The sequence below is a fragment of the Quercus lobata genome, chromosome 3 (genome assembly GCF_001633185.2).
Source record: "Quercus lobata isolate SW786 chromosome 3, ValleyOak3.0 Primary Assembly, whole genome shotgun sequence".
Taxonomy (NCBI): Eukaryota; Viridiplantae; Streptophyta; class Magnoliopsida; order Fagales; family Fagaceae; genus Quercus; species Quercus lobata.
This window is the reverse complement of record NC_044906.1, coordinates 25,945,118-25,960,833: the sequence shown is the minus strand read 5'-3', so window position 1 is coordinate 25,960,833 and position 15,716 is coordinate 25,945,118. Positions and strand designations below refer to the sequence as shown.

The 15,716-nt window shown below is 31.6% G+C and overlaps 1 long non-coding RNA gene across 2 annotated transcripts; it reads left to right on the top strand.

Annotated features, from left to right (window-relative positions):
* The first annotated feature begins 2,922 nt into the window (after nt 1-2,922).
* LOC115979553 lies at nt 2,923-6,280 on the top strand. 2 transcript variants are annotated; one of them, XR_004089091.1, is made up of 2 exons: nt 2,923-5,707; nt 5,840-6,280. It is a non-coding gene; the product is annotated as an uncharacterized LOC115979553 (long non-coding RNA). The 2 variants fall into 2 exon arrangements; XR_004089090.1 differs by having other exon boundaries at nt 5,803-6,280.
* The last annotated feature ends 9,436 nt before the right edge of the window (nt 6,281-15,716 follow it).

The following is a 15,716-nucleotide window of genomic DNA, read 5'->3' as shown; positions in this document are numbered from 1 at the left end:
GGCCGAAAAAGGAAAAAGAAAAAAGAAAAAGAAAAAAGAAAAAAGAGATAGATACTATCCTAGCCCATTAAACGAGAGTGGAGAGGACCCCTGATGGATACGAGGTTGTTTTTACTTTTTACTGCCCCAGCCCAAAGATGCTGACTTTAGTCTATATCTGCTATGTTATGGAAGAATTTTTTTTTATTTTATTAGTTCACTCACACACGTGGAGGGATTTTTGAAAGAACAAAGTATTGAATTAGTTTGGAAAGGAATCCTTCAAACTCTCTTTATATTTTTTTTTTATTGAATGTGAATTTTGATAATCTAATAATAGATTGCACTTTATTATTTTTTATTATATACTTATACTTACAAAATTTCAAGAAGACAAAAAATCAATAGCTATGTCATATATTAAATGTTTAATTTCAAGTTTTTACACCTTTAAATTATGCATAAAAAATACGTTTATGTAAACATGGCAAAACGGGCCGAGATTTGCTGACCTAACCCGAATCCAAATTTTTTTCGAAGAAAAAATGAATCCACCCGTGACTTGACCCTTTTTTGCAAGTCAACTTGACCCAACTCGGCTAACTCGTGACATGACTTTAAAAAAAAAAAAATTGTAAAAAAGGAAATAAAGACATGGTTGGTTTTTTTTTTTTTTGATATGGGCTTTACAATGCAAAACACAAACTCAATTGACAAATATAATGTACATGATTATTATATTTTTATAAAACAAAATCAACTTTTTACATTTTTTGGATAATGTCATTCAAATACAATGGTCTCAAGAAAACAATTAAGATATTTATCTAGTTGCATGCAAACGAATTGAAAGATGAATGATTGCTGCATTATTCTCGCTTGAATAACACAATAAGTAAAGGCTTTTAGATATCAAATGACAAAGTACATGCTAAGATAATTTGGTTGCAATAGAGTTAAAAAAATATATTTAAAATTATAAACATCTATGAGAAACATTTATAAGTGTGAAAAGAATGAAGTCTAAGTATATCAGTGAAATTAGCATCAATTATGGGTGCTTGAACCTACTTTTTAATAGTCCATAACCAAAACAAACCACTTTTCAAAATAAAAGAAAATGTTTTCTTGCGTGTTTGTTGCTAAATAATGACATAATATTCACAAAGGAGACAATGTATAAATTAGTAAGCAATCAAACTTTGATGTATATTTCCAAATTGATACATAGTGTCAATCATAGTGAATCTAAAATTAAATACAACTATAGATTATTTTCTATGATATTAGATTATGAAATTGGTTTTTAAGATTGTAAATTTTTTATATGTTTTTATTTTTTATCAAATTAGCTATCCAATATCCAATAAAAAAAATTAGCTATCTAATAGGGCATTTGTAATTTTGTTTTATGTTTTGGGGTGTTGATATTTTGTAGAAGTGAAACTTGTGTGTTTGTTTTAATTCGATTTTCAAAAGGTAGACTAGATTCCTTTGTGTTTGTGCTATTTTGTTATGATTAACAATGTTGAGATTTGTATAATTTATAATTATTGAACAAATGTGAATTTGTTGAGCTGAGCTCTTTCTTGATATGAGCAGTGAATTCAAAGTAATACATTTCACATTAAGTAATTTACTGCAAAGCAAATACATGTTAAAAAAAAAAAAAAAATCTTGTGAAAAAATACGGGTCAACTCGATCCAGCTTGACCCAATTTACAACTTGATTGATCGACCCATTTTTAACTTGCTTAAAATGACCTATTTTTTACACAAATCAATTGACTTAACCCAAACCCGACCTGACTCACTCATTTTGTCTTGTGTTTATGGATTGAAAAGTAATTAACTTTCTATTTAAATGAAATTTGACATGTATGCTAACAACAGAATGAATATTTAATTCAATAATTAAAATTTTAAAATATATAATGAGGTTAATTTTGTCATGGGCGTTGACTTTTCGATGTAGTACGTATTTAAAAGGCCTATGTTATGGAAGATTCTTGACTCAAATTCAAAGAAATGTGCCATTATTTTTTGAGGAAAAGGAGATATTTCAAGGTAAAGAAAAATAATTCCCTGTCTCTCGCTCTCAATTAATTTTCCAGTCAATAATCCCCCTCTTTGGATAATTTAATTGCGGCATTTTAGATTAGTTGATGTTGATCTGATTCATAGTCGTTTTTCTTCAGTTGGGTTTTATTCCTTCACGAGGTAGAGAAACCAAATGTTATGGGATTTAAAATTAGGTGCTCAGTGTTCTCTTCCTTGACTTCCTTATAGTTGTGCTGTGTCAATTGGTTTTGTTTTTATTTATATTTTCTTATTATTCTGCTTTGAAGAGTCTGAAAATTGGGGAAACAAAACAACTAAATTGCGAAGAGAGACCTTTGGCTGTCTCTATAGTTTGCTTTATTATGCATTTGTTGTATAATTCTTTTAGTAGGAACTCTGAAAGATTATGAATGATAATTAATAAAGATCTTGATTTTGGGTGCTTAATATTCTATAATAATTCTTGTGTTAGAATATTAATTAGATGAGTAAATTCACCATTTCTTAACGGTCTGAGCTTTTAGGACACGGCACTTGTTTTATTTGTAAAACGTAGAGATTGGTGCAAGGTACCGTAACGTTGATACCCATTTTACACTGTATGCAGTAGTGGCAATGAAAATCCTTTGGGATGCACGGGAGGAAGCTCTGGTTTCAAACACTTGAGAATACAAGGGAAATTGAAGACCAGAATAATGAGAATGCTTGGACCATCCATGATAGATATGCCTATTGCCTACCCGTGAACTGGAAATGCAACACCAATGTCTTCAATGGCCCAGCCCTTTCTAAATGAGGACGCTGACTTCAATTTATGTCCACCATTGAAGAAAAATGAGAACCTCTTGATTGAACTTCAAAGAAATATGCCAAGGTACTATTATTTCGTTGAATTTTTTTTTTAAACGTTTTTTAATCACAAGTGAGTTACAAACAGAAAGAGTCACCAAAGATGAATGAGTTCACACCATATGCAGTAGTGGCGATGAAAGTCCTTTGGGAGGCACGAGAGGAAGTGCTACTTTTCTTGCAAACGCTAAACAAGTATGTGTCTTACTGTTTTGATGCATCATGTGATCAAAATAATGTAGGCTCAGCTGCGGTTCTCAGAGATCAAGACTGGAATGCCATTGGCCAAAGAGGAGAGTTTTGAACAAGTTGTGATAGAGGGTATAACGGTAAGAACTCCAAGTATTTGATAAAATGTTACTATGGGCTAAATGAATGAACTCACTGTCTTACTTTTCGAGAGAGAAGTTTCAGTATATATATATCTCTCTCTCTCTTTCTTTTTGTTGTTGGACGAATCCAATCTAGAGATAATATTTATCTTGTTAGCTGGTTTTTAAGGATACATCTTAGGATTGCTCTGTTTCAATTTTGTCATTATATTCTGAGCCAATAGAAGGATATGCAGCAAATGTCATTAACTTCATTGTAAATCCAGCTTGCAAGAAGGATATTTCAGCTTTGGCTTCTTCTTCATTTGGAAATGGGATTAGATAATAATGTAGCCCACAACCTTGTAAAATGGGTAATGGGGTCTAATCACTCTAGTCTAATGTTGCTGTTAACGTTCCCCAGCTTGTTTTTTGGTAAGTAACGAAAAAATTTTATTAAAAAGAAAACACAACAAGTACACCGGGGGTGTACTCAGGGAAAAGTACAGCTAATTCAAATTACAATGCTCAAGCATATCTAAAAGGATAGACCAAGGAGGAGAATGAAAAGAAACACTCCAATCTAAAAAGTACGAAAGAAAAAGGCTTTAAATTAAAGGGTAATCCACTTACAACCCTCAAAACTTCTAGAATTCCATTCTTGCCAAAGACACCACATAATTCAATGAGGCACAGCATTCCAAAAAGCTATGTTTCTATGTCTGCTGAAATAACCCTGCCAAGCTGCGAACATATCAATATCGGCACCCATTGGAGTCCAAATAAACAGAATGTCATTATTCGTAGATGAAAATCTATAGGGCAAAGAAGAAGAAGATGATCCATGGACACTGACCTCAATCCAAGTCTATTACCATAGAAATGAGAAAATCTTGATTCAAATTCAAAGAAATATGACAAGGTAATATTATTACATTGAAACGTTTTTCTATTATGTTATTTAGTATCAAGGAATGTCTCATTCTTTAGTTTTATTGTTTCATCTGCACTTTTGATAGCTTTTATTGCTTCTCTAAGTATAACTTAACTAGCTCATTCATGACATTGGGAACCATCCAATTTGAAAGAAAATTATTGTAAATAAAAATTGGAACTAATGAAATAACATTTGATAGTATTCTGTGGTAGTACCTTCCCTCATTGCTTCTTTAAAGATAAAATTATGTTACCTTTATCTCATTTAATGTAAGGGTGCCTGTTTTGTCTAATAGCTGGTGTTAAGGATTATTTTAAATTCATAATTGTAATTCTTAGGAGGCTCAAATTTAAAGCACTCCTCTTCTCTAATAAAATTCCTCATTTACTTATTAAAAATAAATTGTTTGATTGTTCTCTTCCTTGTGCTATTCATAGTTTTATTTGTCTGTTAAGATTGATAGTCAGCATGGCCATTAGTCTTTGAACCAAATCTTTGTCTCTCACAAACAAGGGGTGGATGTTGAAGTGATGGGTTTAATCTGAATTGTGTGAATGATTTGTACTTACCAATCAAAACAACAACATAATTGCTGAATTCTGTCTATGAAGCAAGGGATGAGGAAACTAAGATAGGGAGCTCTGCTTTTTGACGGCTAATAATTAGTGCTCCACTGCTCCCATTTGTAATTTACTTATCAAAAGAAAAAATGTTTAGCCCTGGATTGCCATTTTTCAGGAAGAGTCAAGAAGATGCTTGGTGTGAGCACTATTTTTTTATATTTTCTTTCATCTTTTTGGCCATCTACAACAACAACAACAAATTCCAAATATTTGGGGTCAGTTATGGATCCTCAACAAATAGTGTGGACCTTTATTTCATATCCTACTTTGGAAGAATCCGAACTACGGACTCTGTTTTGTGCACCTTACTTTCAAGTCATCTAGCTACTTTTATACCATACTAACTCTATAATTCTCTTAACCTTAATCTGGTTATGAAAATAGGCTATAAAGGAATTTTAATCATCTTTCATTCATAAAATTTGAGGAAAAAGATAAAGCGACACAGCATGGATAGAGAATAAACTCAGTCTGACCTGTTTCCAATATCCCACAAGGAAAATTTGAGTTGCATGACAACAATATGCTACTTTGCTATTCTTGTCCATGAGTCATCTAGCTACTTATATATCAAACTAATTGGGTACTTTTGTAAAAAAAAACTTGATCCTAAACAAAATTAGGACATAAAAGTAATTTATAAATCTTGAAGTTCGACAGCAGAAAAAAGAATTATAGAATCTGGTTTGGGTGATTGACAACTTCTTGATGATGGACATTGAATTTTTGAACAGAAATGAAATCAATGAGGGAATTTGATGGTACAAATGAACTCCTAACATGGGTTGCAGCATTTCATATGCAGCTTCTTGCATTTTCAGTCTGCTGGTAGCTACAGACTACAGTGTTATAGGCCAAGCCGCGTTCATATTCACTTATTTTGCTGTCTTGTGGGTTTATACAGAATAAGAATAAACGTCACATTGTGCTCTGTATTGGTTGTCGAGGTGAATCTTATACTTCATTGAATGCATTATTGCTCTTGTTTGAGAATATGATTGGGGGATCCCTCTCCTGAAGATTTTAAAATTTCTTTTTTCAGGCTTGTATTATGTGTAAATTCTAGGCTATGTGTGCAGGTTGAGAATTTCGGCTATTACCTTCTCCATTACTATGTTCTCATATGCTGGAATACTCGTGTTAGCTGGCTTTTGTAGCAAATTCGATTATTTTTATGGTATGTATGCTCTTTACACATGGCTTGTTCCCTGTAAATTGGCTAAGATCGATGCACCATCATTTTAATTAATACTCAAGAAAGGCTGAAGCAAGTTTTTTTGAGTCATCTTATGCTTCTCCTCAGTCCTTGGGAAATCAAGATCATCTGTCATGGATTGTTTCTAGGCAAGCAGGTTTCCTACTGGAATATGCAAAATGATGTGTAAAGCTTTCATGGAATGTATTTTTCTATATTTTTCTTTGTAGCCTTAGCACAATACATATTTGGAATGTGACATATTGCACATTGACTTTAATACGTTTTCTGTTCTTTTATTACAATAGTATCAAGATTTCTTTGATTCTGCCATTGTTGTGATCCTTTATGATGATTAGTTTCTGATGTCTCTAGAAAGATTCTTAGCAGTATGTCTATTCAGAGCAGATGTGATTTAAAATTACTTCTTTGAATCTTTTCATATACTTTCATTTCTTGGCTGTTCTTGCAGTAAACAGAATTTTTACCCTGCTTGGGGGCCGTTTGATTTATTATGAAAGTGATAATGAGTTGTCAAGGAAATCATTCCATTTTAAGTGATTAATTTTGTAATAAAATCTGTCTATATAGAATATGTACAATCGGGGGAAATATTTTACTTTGTTCAACCCTAGAAATGAACCCTTTCCACATTCACTAAAAACTTATTGGTTCCTGTGTGTTTTTAGAAATAACTTCACTGGTAAACACCATGTACTGTGAAACACATGTAAAGGCTGATACATGTACTTCAATTCAAGAACCTAAGGCATAGATCTTAGTTATTTTGAATTTTTGATTCAGTGAGAGAGAAAAAAAAAAAAAAACACACACACACACACACACACACACAAAATCCGACAACTCAACAAGAAACTATCAATAGAGTTGAAGGATGAATGGCTAATGGACTGAAAAATTTATACCATATCCTGTTCTACAATGAAGAAGCTTTGTGCTTAAGAAATATGCATCACTGCTTCCAGGAAATGAAATTCCGCCTAACAAACTTTGACTAGTTCTAGATACCAAAAATAAAAGAGAGGGAGAGAGAGTAGTTACAAACTTGAAAGTTGAAACCCATTGAGCTTGAATCCTCAATAAATCATTTTTATTTAATTTACATATAAAAAAATCTTTTTTAATTCAATATGACTACAGATGTTCACCTCTCATTTGCTTCAATTTCATCTGCAAGCTCTAGAGTCACTCTCTGTCTCTTGCATTCAAGAAACTATCCCATAGAATGCCATACCAATCAATTTGTGGAGAGAGAACAATTTAAAATTTTATAGGGAAAAAAAAAGGGAGGTGAGAAGATTGCAATCTATCAATGACTATTAGAATTCCATATAATAGTGGCATCTGAAGAGTCTGGGTTAATGGAGAGACACACAATAGCGTTGGAGATAGAGTAACACCTGAATTTAAGAAGAGACTCAATAAATGTCAATTGGTAAATCAAAAGGAGAAAAAAGAAAAAGAAAAAAGAAAATAAATGATGATATGGTGCTGATGTAGTAGCTTAACTGGAGTGTAGCAACAATAAATGCTACGTTTCGGCTTTTAGATATATATAGATATAGATTCCACCCCTGAGGTTATTCTACAACCCCCTCTCCTAACATGAGAATTTATCCACATCACATTGATGCCTAGTAAATCAAGAGGGTGTTGTTTAGTTTTTGTGGTCATCTAGAAACTTTGAAGAGAGGATTTGTTCTCTTGCAATAGTTTGGATTCTTGTAAACAATTATATATATATATATATATAGAGAGAGAGAGAGAGAGAGAGAGAGAGAGAGAGAGAGAGAGAGAGAGAGAGAGAGAGAGAGAGAGAGAGGATTGAAGACAGTAAACTTATTTGTGATAGTTTTTTATTTTCTTTCTAGAGAGGATTGAAGACAGTAAACTTATTTGTGATAGTTTTTTATTTTCTTTCTAGAGAGGATTGAAGACAGTAAACTTATTCATTTACGATGTAATTGTGTTGCTCTAGTTTTGGCTAGTGTTGCAAAAGAGATTGAGGATGTCATTGTTTGGTTAGAAGAATATCCCTATTTTTCTCTTTCTCATTGTATAATGTGTTTCTGTAAAAATAAAGTTTACTATCATTTTCTCTAAAAAAAAATCCACTAACCATGTCTGCAAAGAATAATAATTTCCAAAAGTCTTATAACTCAATTAACCGATTTTAAGAGAAATGTCAAGGATTCAAATCTCTCTTTCTCAACTGTATTTTTCTTTTTTTTTTTAGAATCCATCCAAAATTTATTGTATATATAAAATTATATATATATATATATATATATAAACTAATAGCTTCATGAACAAATACATAATAAGCTACAATTGATTGGTAAAATGTGTATATATATATATATATATATTAGACTATTAGTAGAGTTTCAATTTATGGTGTCCACTCTTGACAGGGACTGGCCTATGTGGGAGCCCACCCTAGCCCAATTTTTTTTTTTTTTTTTTATACTTATTATATATTTTATTTTTGTAGTTGTGCCCCATTTCCAAAACCTTAGGCTCCTCTTCCTCCTCCCCAATCAGCCTAGCTAGCTTAGCCTAACTAGCAATTATCCAACCTAAAATCTTAACAAAAATAATAAAAACATTCACAATGGTGATTGTATTTTAGGGAAAAGAAAACTATTTTATCACCAAAGAATAAAAAAATATATATTATTGAAGAAACTAAAACTAAATTTTTTGTAATTATAGTAAACTAGTATAAATACCAATTGACTATAGCAAATTGTTAAAAATAAAATAAAATATTTTATTAAGATTATCTCTCTTCCTTCAATTAAAAAACTCAAATGATTAGAGATTTTACCAGTTGAACCCTAGATCTCTTAATAATAAAAAGTATTTATTAATAATTGATAATTGGATCATTCAGACCCATCCAACAGGTTTCCAATTTTAGGCCGACAACATTTCTTTTTTTTTTTTTTTTGCTAAATTGATCTTGCTAAACACGTATGCCCATAACATGTTCTTATTTTAGACCCAAAACACGTTTTCTAGTTTTAGGCCCACAACATGTTTTTTATTGGTGCTGTAATTGTATTTGTAAAGTTGCAAATCATCTAGGTAAAACTTAAAAGCAGGCAATTTCGTCGTAATTTCCTTTAGGGTCCAATCTCCGAAATCCAAAGGTTTGAAAATGAGTCAGAATGTAACAGCTAAACTCCATAAATAAATGGTAAATAAATTGTTCCTACTTTTCCCACGCTTTAAAAAGTAATTTCAGAATTGACCGGTTGGTGTAACTGACTAGACTATCAGATCTTCGCCTCACTAATAAATTGTTCCTTGACTCTCTTGCCATTCCTGTTCTCTCTCAAATCAATTTCAAGAATCCAGTTCCAGTACAATTTCTCATTTACTTACCTTTGTCTAATCTAATTGATTACCCCTCTTCCTTTCAGATCTACTCAACATCTATATCCAAATTACGACTGCTTTCATGAGCAACATAGGAGCCGCATCTTTCAACAACAGATACAGCTAGGGCTGTCTAGATTGATTCGATAACCCGATCCACCCGAAAAACCGACCGAAACCGACCCGAATCCGGCCGACCTGACTGCTCCGGCTGGTCGGCGGCGGATCTTCACCACCAAAAACCGATTCCGGCGGGTCGGTTTCGGTTTTCCTCCCCTAAAACCCGAAAAAACCCGAACTGACCAAAAGATTTCCAGATTCCGGCCAAAATTTCCAGATCCCGACAAGAATTTCCAGTTTCCGGTGAGAATTTTCCAGAATCCGGAGAAGAAACCCAGATTCCGCGCGACATTTCCCTTAGATCCAGTGAGATTTTGACCGGATCTTGCAAAATCTCATCAAATCCAGTTAGATTTTTGCCGGATCTAAGGGAAATATCGTCGGAATCTGGAAAACTATTGCCGAAATATGGGTTTCTTCGCCGGATCTGTGTTTTTTTCACCGTTTTCTCGCCGTCTTCTCAGATCTACGACTTCGACCGACCCGCCCGCCATCCGTTCATAATCTGAACCGCCCGACCCGATTACTCAGGCGGTAGCAGGCAGGTGCATTTTTTCCCCCACCCGATTCTGGCGGGTCGGTTCCAGGTTGGGCACAAACCCGACCCGGACCGACCCGTGGACAGCCCTAGATACAGCTATGATGTGTTCCTGAGTTTCAGAGGTGAAGATACATGTATGAATTTCACTAGTAATTTGAATGGATTTTTGGATATGAATCATATGATGCATGGGCGGCTCCACTTGAAGCCTAGGGGGTTCAAATGAACCCCCTGAATTGGCCAAAAAAAAAAAAAACTATTGTATATCATTTTAAATTTTTTTATTTGACCCTTTAAAATAAAAATTTGAACACCCTGAACTCAAATTTTTAAAAACTCAACTGAAACAAACTTGAATAAGATACACTTAACAATATCTTGGTCTTTTTAAACACACACACATAAACCCAATAACAAAATAGTTTGATCAAAATCTGGGGGGAAAAAAAAAAAAAAAAGTCCAACAATAAAAGTAGAAATTTGTCAATCTCAAAGTTTAGAAATAAAAAAAAACACGTTAGATCTTAAAAAATTTGAAATAAATCAATCAAATAAGAGATTAGTGGATGAATAATTGCTTAGCTATGTACATTGAAAGAGATGTAGATCATAGGATTGATAATAAAGATATTGTGCAATGATTTTAAAATATGAAACCTTGTGTATTTGTGTTTTTTTTTTTTTTTTGGTGTGTGATGTCAATATATTCAAGTTCTCTTTTGTTTTAAATTTTCTATAATTTATATTTCTTATTGACCCCTTTAGAAAATAATCTTAGAGCCGCCACTGATATGATGGGTATTAAGACTTTCATAGATGACGACCTACCAAGGGGAGAAGAAATTTCTGCCCAACCTCTCGAAGCCATTGAATGTTCAAGGATTTCAATTATTATATTATCTGAAAACTATACATCTTCCACTTGGTACTTAAATGAACTTGTCAAGATTCTTAAGTGTAAGAAAAATGGTTAAATGGTGCTTTCAGTTTTTTATAAAGTAGATCATTCAAAAGTAGTAATCAAGAAGGAAAATTTAGAGAAGCTTTAGAGATGCATGAAAAAAAATTCAAGAATAATATGGAAAAGGTGCAAAAATGGAGGGCAGCTTTAAATGAGGCCGGTAGTTTATCGAGTTTGCCTACAAGGATGGGTATGTATTTTTCTTGACTACTCTTTGACTTTTATGAGTTTTAATTATTTGTTATCATCACTATATTATAGCATTAACAGTTATCTCTAATTGTTCATTGATGTCTTTTTCTTGGGACCAAATTATGAAAGAATTCTATTTTTATTACATTCTACCACTAAGCTAGATAAGCTACAAAGATCAATGACAGAAGCAAAAGAATATATAATCAAGATTCTTACCATATTGTTTAGAAAGTTTTCCGAAAATTGTCAAAGCGTCAAAAGTGGGATTCTAATAACTTGTTTCCTCAAATCTGTGAATTTCATGTCTTTTGCTTCGATTGACATGTGACAATTATAATATTGTGCATGTGGCATGAACGATTTGATCAAGAATCATATATAAGTTAAATAAAATATTTTGATAATATTATTAAAATTGAATAATAAAATAGATAATAACATAAAAGAAAAATAAACTTCATTTAAGTTAAATGGCGAATGTACACAGGTAAGACCAAATTTTTATAAAACCAATAATTATCATAAATTATAAAATTATTTAAAATAAATTATACTCTTAAATTTCTTGAAATTTTTGATAATGGAAGTTCAACCACAATAGTATTTTAATTTTATAATATTTTGGAATAGAGTTGTTCTTTAAAAAAACTTGGTTAATAATTTTAATGAATTCATAGTGAGTTGCCATGGGTAAAATTATGTTATACAACTTCTAATTGCGCTAGCATTAGGTGTGCCAAATGTCAAATATTTGGCATTTGGCACACCAAAAAAGATCTCACATGAGATGTTTTATATTCCAAAATATTTGGCATGGATGAATAGTGCAATCTCCAAGTTGGAAGCGTACGGACAAGAATTGTAAAATTTTAATTGTTTTTTAATTCCTTTTTCTCTCTCTTCTCTTATCACACAGATTTCTTCCTCTCTTCTTCTCAAAAAAAGATCTGAAGCTCTCTCATTCTCTCTCAACCTCTCCTTTTTTCTTCTCTCACTCTTGATGCTTCTCCTCTCTTCCTCTCAACCTCACAGTGCCACCGATCTCTCTCTTGTAGTGGTTTTTTTTTTTCATCACTGTGATTTGATGGGTAGGTTTGACAATGGGTGGGTTCAGATGGTGATGTATGGGTTCATATGGTGATGGCTAGGTTCGGATGGTTGGTGGATCAGTGGTGGGTACGATGGGTTAGCGGTTAGGCTGTGGGTGGATTCAAATGGGCAAATTCGATGGTGGGTGGGTTAGCCTATGGGTTTTGATGGATGGGTCGACGGTGGGTAGGTGGATTCGGCGATAGCGGTGGGTGGGTGGGTGGGACACTGTTGCTTGAGGGTTTTTTTTTTTTTTTTAATAAAAGATATGGAATTTTTTAACTTATTTTAATGGGTGACGTGTTAAAATAAGAGATCTAACTGATGAGATATTGTAAAGTAGTGTCTTAAAATAGATAAAGTAACTTTTAATGTGTGAAAAAATATATTTTTTTAGAACATCTAATGCTGATGCTCTAAGCAACATATTGCAAAAATCACTTGTACGACTCAAATTTTATTATTAGAACAAAATTTTGTGGTCAGTTCTTTTTATTTATTTTTTTTTCTTTTAGATAATGGTATGTGAGATACTGGTAGGTTATTAAATTAATATAAAATACATATTGAATTTTCTCTTAAAATTCTAGACACTCTTAGTAGTAAAATTTTATTGGGTTGTCCTTTTTAATTTTTTTGAAACATTGCCAATAGATTTTAGCTTAGAGAAACTATGGTAATTATTACAATGTACTTTTTTTAATAAATAATATAGAATTATAATGTACTTCAAGTGAGCCAAATAAAATAAAGGGAAAAAAAAATAGAAGGCATCCACTTGGTGCAACTACATAGTGTAGGGTGCTATTTTTATTATAAAGTACTAATAGTATATTTAAAAACTGTATGTAAAAAAATAAAAATTTATTAATATCATTGAAACTATTGTAATAATTAGTGAGTCATTAATATAAAATACATAATGAATTTTCTCTTAAAATTCTAGAGACTCTTAGTAGTAAAATTTCGTTGGGTAGTATTTTTTTTTTTTTTAAATTGAAACATTGCCAATAGATTTTAGCTTAGATAAAATATGTTAATTATTATAATGTATGTTTTTTTTTTTTTTAAGAAATAATATATAATTATAAAGTACTAATAGTATATTTAAAACTTTTTTATAAATAAAAGAAAATATTTATTAATCTAACTGAAACTATGGTAATAATTAGGAGCCGTTTGAATTTTTAATAGAGTTGCGCCTAAAGTAAATTAACTAGGTTAATAATTAAGAGTTTGGCTTATTTCCAGTACTTTTTTAACTGGAATCTCCTTTTATTTTAATGAGAAACTGTCATATCACCCACTAACTAAATAAAATGTAGATATTAGAATTCATTACCACTTGTTATTGTATATTTAAAATAAAAGTACATATCCAGTTGGAAAAGTACTGGAAGTAAGTCAAACTCAATAATTAATGAAATGCATGTCAAAGACACATTTTATTTTATGACTTGTAATAATGACATCAACATTGAGCCACTTGGCGAAATTATGGTGTGTAATGGGTAAGTTTTACTATATTAAATAAAATTATGATATATAATCAATATAATCAATATTAAATTTTATTTTTAATTACTTAAAACTTTTGGTAATAGAATTCTAGTAGATACATAATTTAAAATTTCTTAAAACATGGGCATTATAGTTTTACTTAAAAATAAACTATCGTAATAATTAATAAGGTACTTGATATTTTGATAATGGAGTATAATTTAAAGTAAACTATCTTAATAATTCATAAGAATTTTAGCCCCTTGTCACAAAGAGAAGATAACAACTTGGCACAACCACTAGTTTTAGGACCTAACTTTTAATATTGTATTGAATGGTATATGAGACCTGATATGATTTGATTTGATTTCGACAGTAGTTATACAAAATTAAAATTATTGCAAATATTTTGGTGACAATAATTAGATGATTGATTATTTTATAATTTAATAAATTTTATATATTGTACTGGATGTCTTATAAATTTGCTATGGGTGTATATTGAAACAATTTAAAAAATTTATGGTTCTAATTAAAACTTCTTAAAATTGTCCCAAAAGGTATTCTGCAATTTTTTTTTATTTTTTATTTTTTATTTTAAGTGTAGTCACTTCACACAGACACTTACTGCAAAAAGAGTGTCGTCACATGGGGTTATCACAACTTGTAAGGCCTAGCTTCTATTACAGAGTATATAAATATTTCAATTATATAGAAAAAACATAACATCTTGAATGTATCCAAGATGTTTTTGAAGTGATCTTGTTAATAATTTATTTTCCTAATCTAATACATATTTTTAATGCTATTTTATTGGCAGTTGTGATCAATTTGAATTTATCCAAGAAATTTATAGAGTGATCTCAAGTGCTAAATTAAGTTGCACAAAATTATTTGTTGCAAAATATCCAGTTGGGATAGATAATCATTTAAAGGATGTTATAAATTGATGTTTAGATATTCAGTCAAATAGTTGTTGCATCGTTGGGATTTATGGCCTTCCTGGAGTAGGTAAGACAACAATTGCAAAAGCTATTTTCAACACAATTCATTATAATTTTGATGGAAGCACCTTTCTAGAGAATGTTAGAGAACGGTCAAAGAGAAATGATGGCATACTCCAACTACAAGAGAAACTTTGTTGTGAAATCTCAGGGAATAGAAATTTGAAGGTGGGGAGTATATCTAGAGGTATCAATGTGAAAATCGAAAGGCTTCACCGTAAGAAGATTCTTGTAGTTCTTGATGATGTTGAAAAATTGGATGAAATAGATAGATTGCTTGAAAATTATGATTGGTTTGCTTCTGGAAGTAGAATCATTATAACAACAAGAGATAGACGCTTGCTAGATACTCTTCCAAAAGATTGGCATGTAACGTACTACAAGGTTGAGGAACTAAATGAACATGAAGCTCGTGAGCTTTTTGTTAAACATGCCTTTGGAAGAAATAATGCCAAGGAAGAATATTTTGAACTTGTTGACCAATTTATACATTATGCCAAAGGCCTTCCTTTAGCTCTAAAAATAATTGGCTCAAATTTGTATAAAAGAACTAAACGTGAATGGAAAAGTGCACTAGACAAATATAAAAGAATTCCTAAGGGAGCTATTCAAGAAATACTCAAAATAAGCTATGATGGATTGGACCAAACTCAACGGGATATTTTTCTTGATATTGCATGTTTCCTTAAAGGACTCCACAAGAATCATGTTGTAGATATACAAAGTAGCATCAATTTCTACGAACTAGATTATGATATTAAAAGACTAATTGAGAAGTGTCTCATAATTGTTACCGAAGATGGCGAACTATCAATGCATGACTTGATTCAACAAATGGGTTGGGAAATTGTTCGAGAAGAATCACCACAAGTGATCAAGAAACGTAGCAGGTTATTGTGTTTTGAGGATGCTTGTGAAGTACTAATTGAAAATATGGTATAAATTG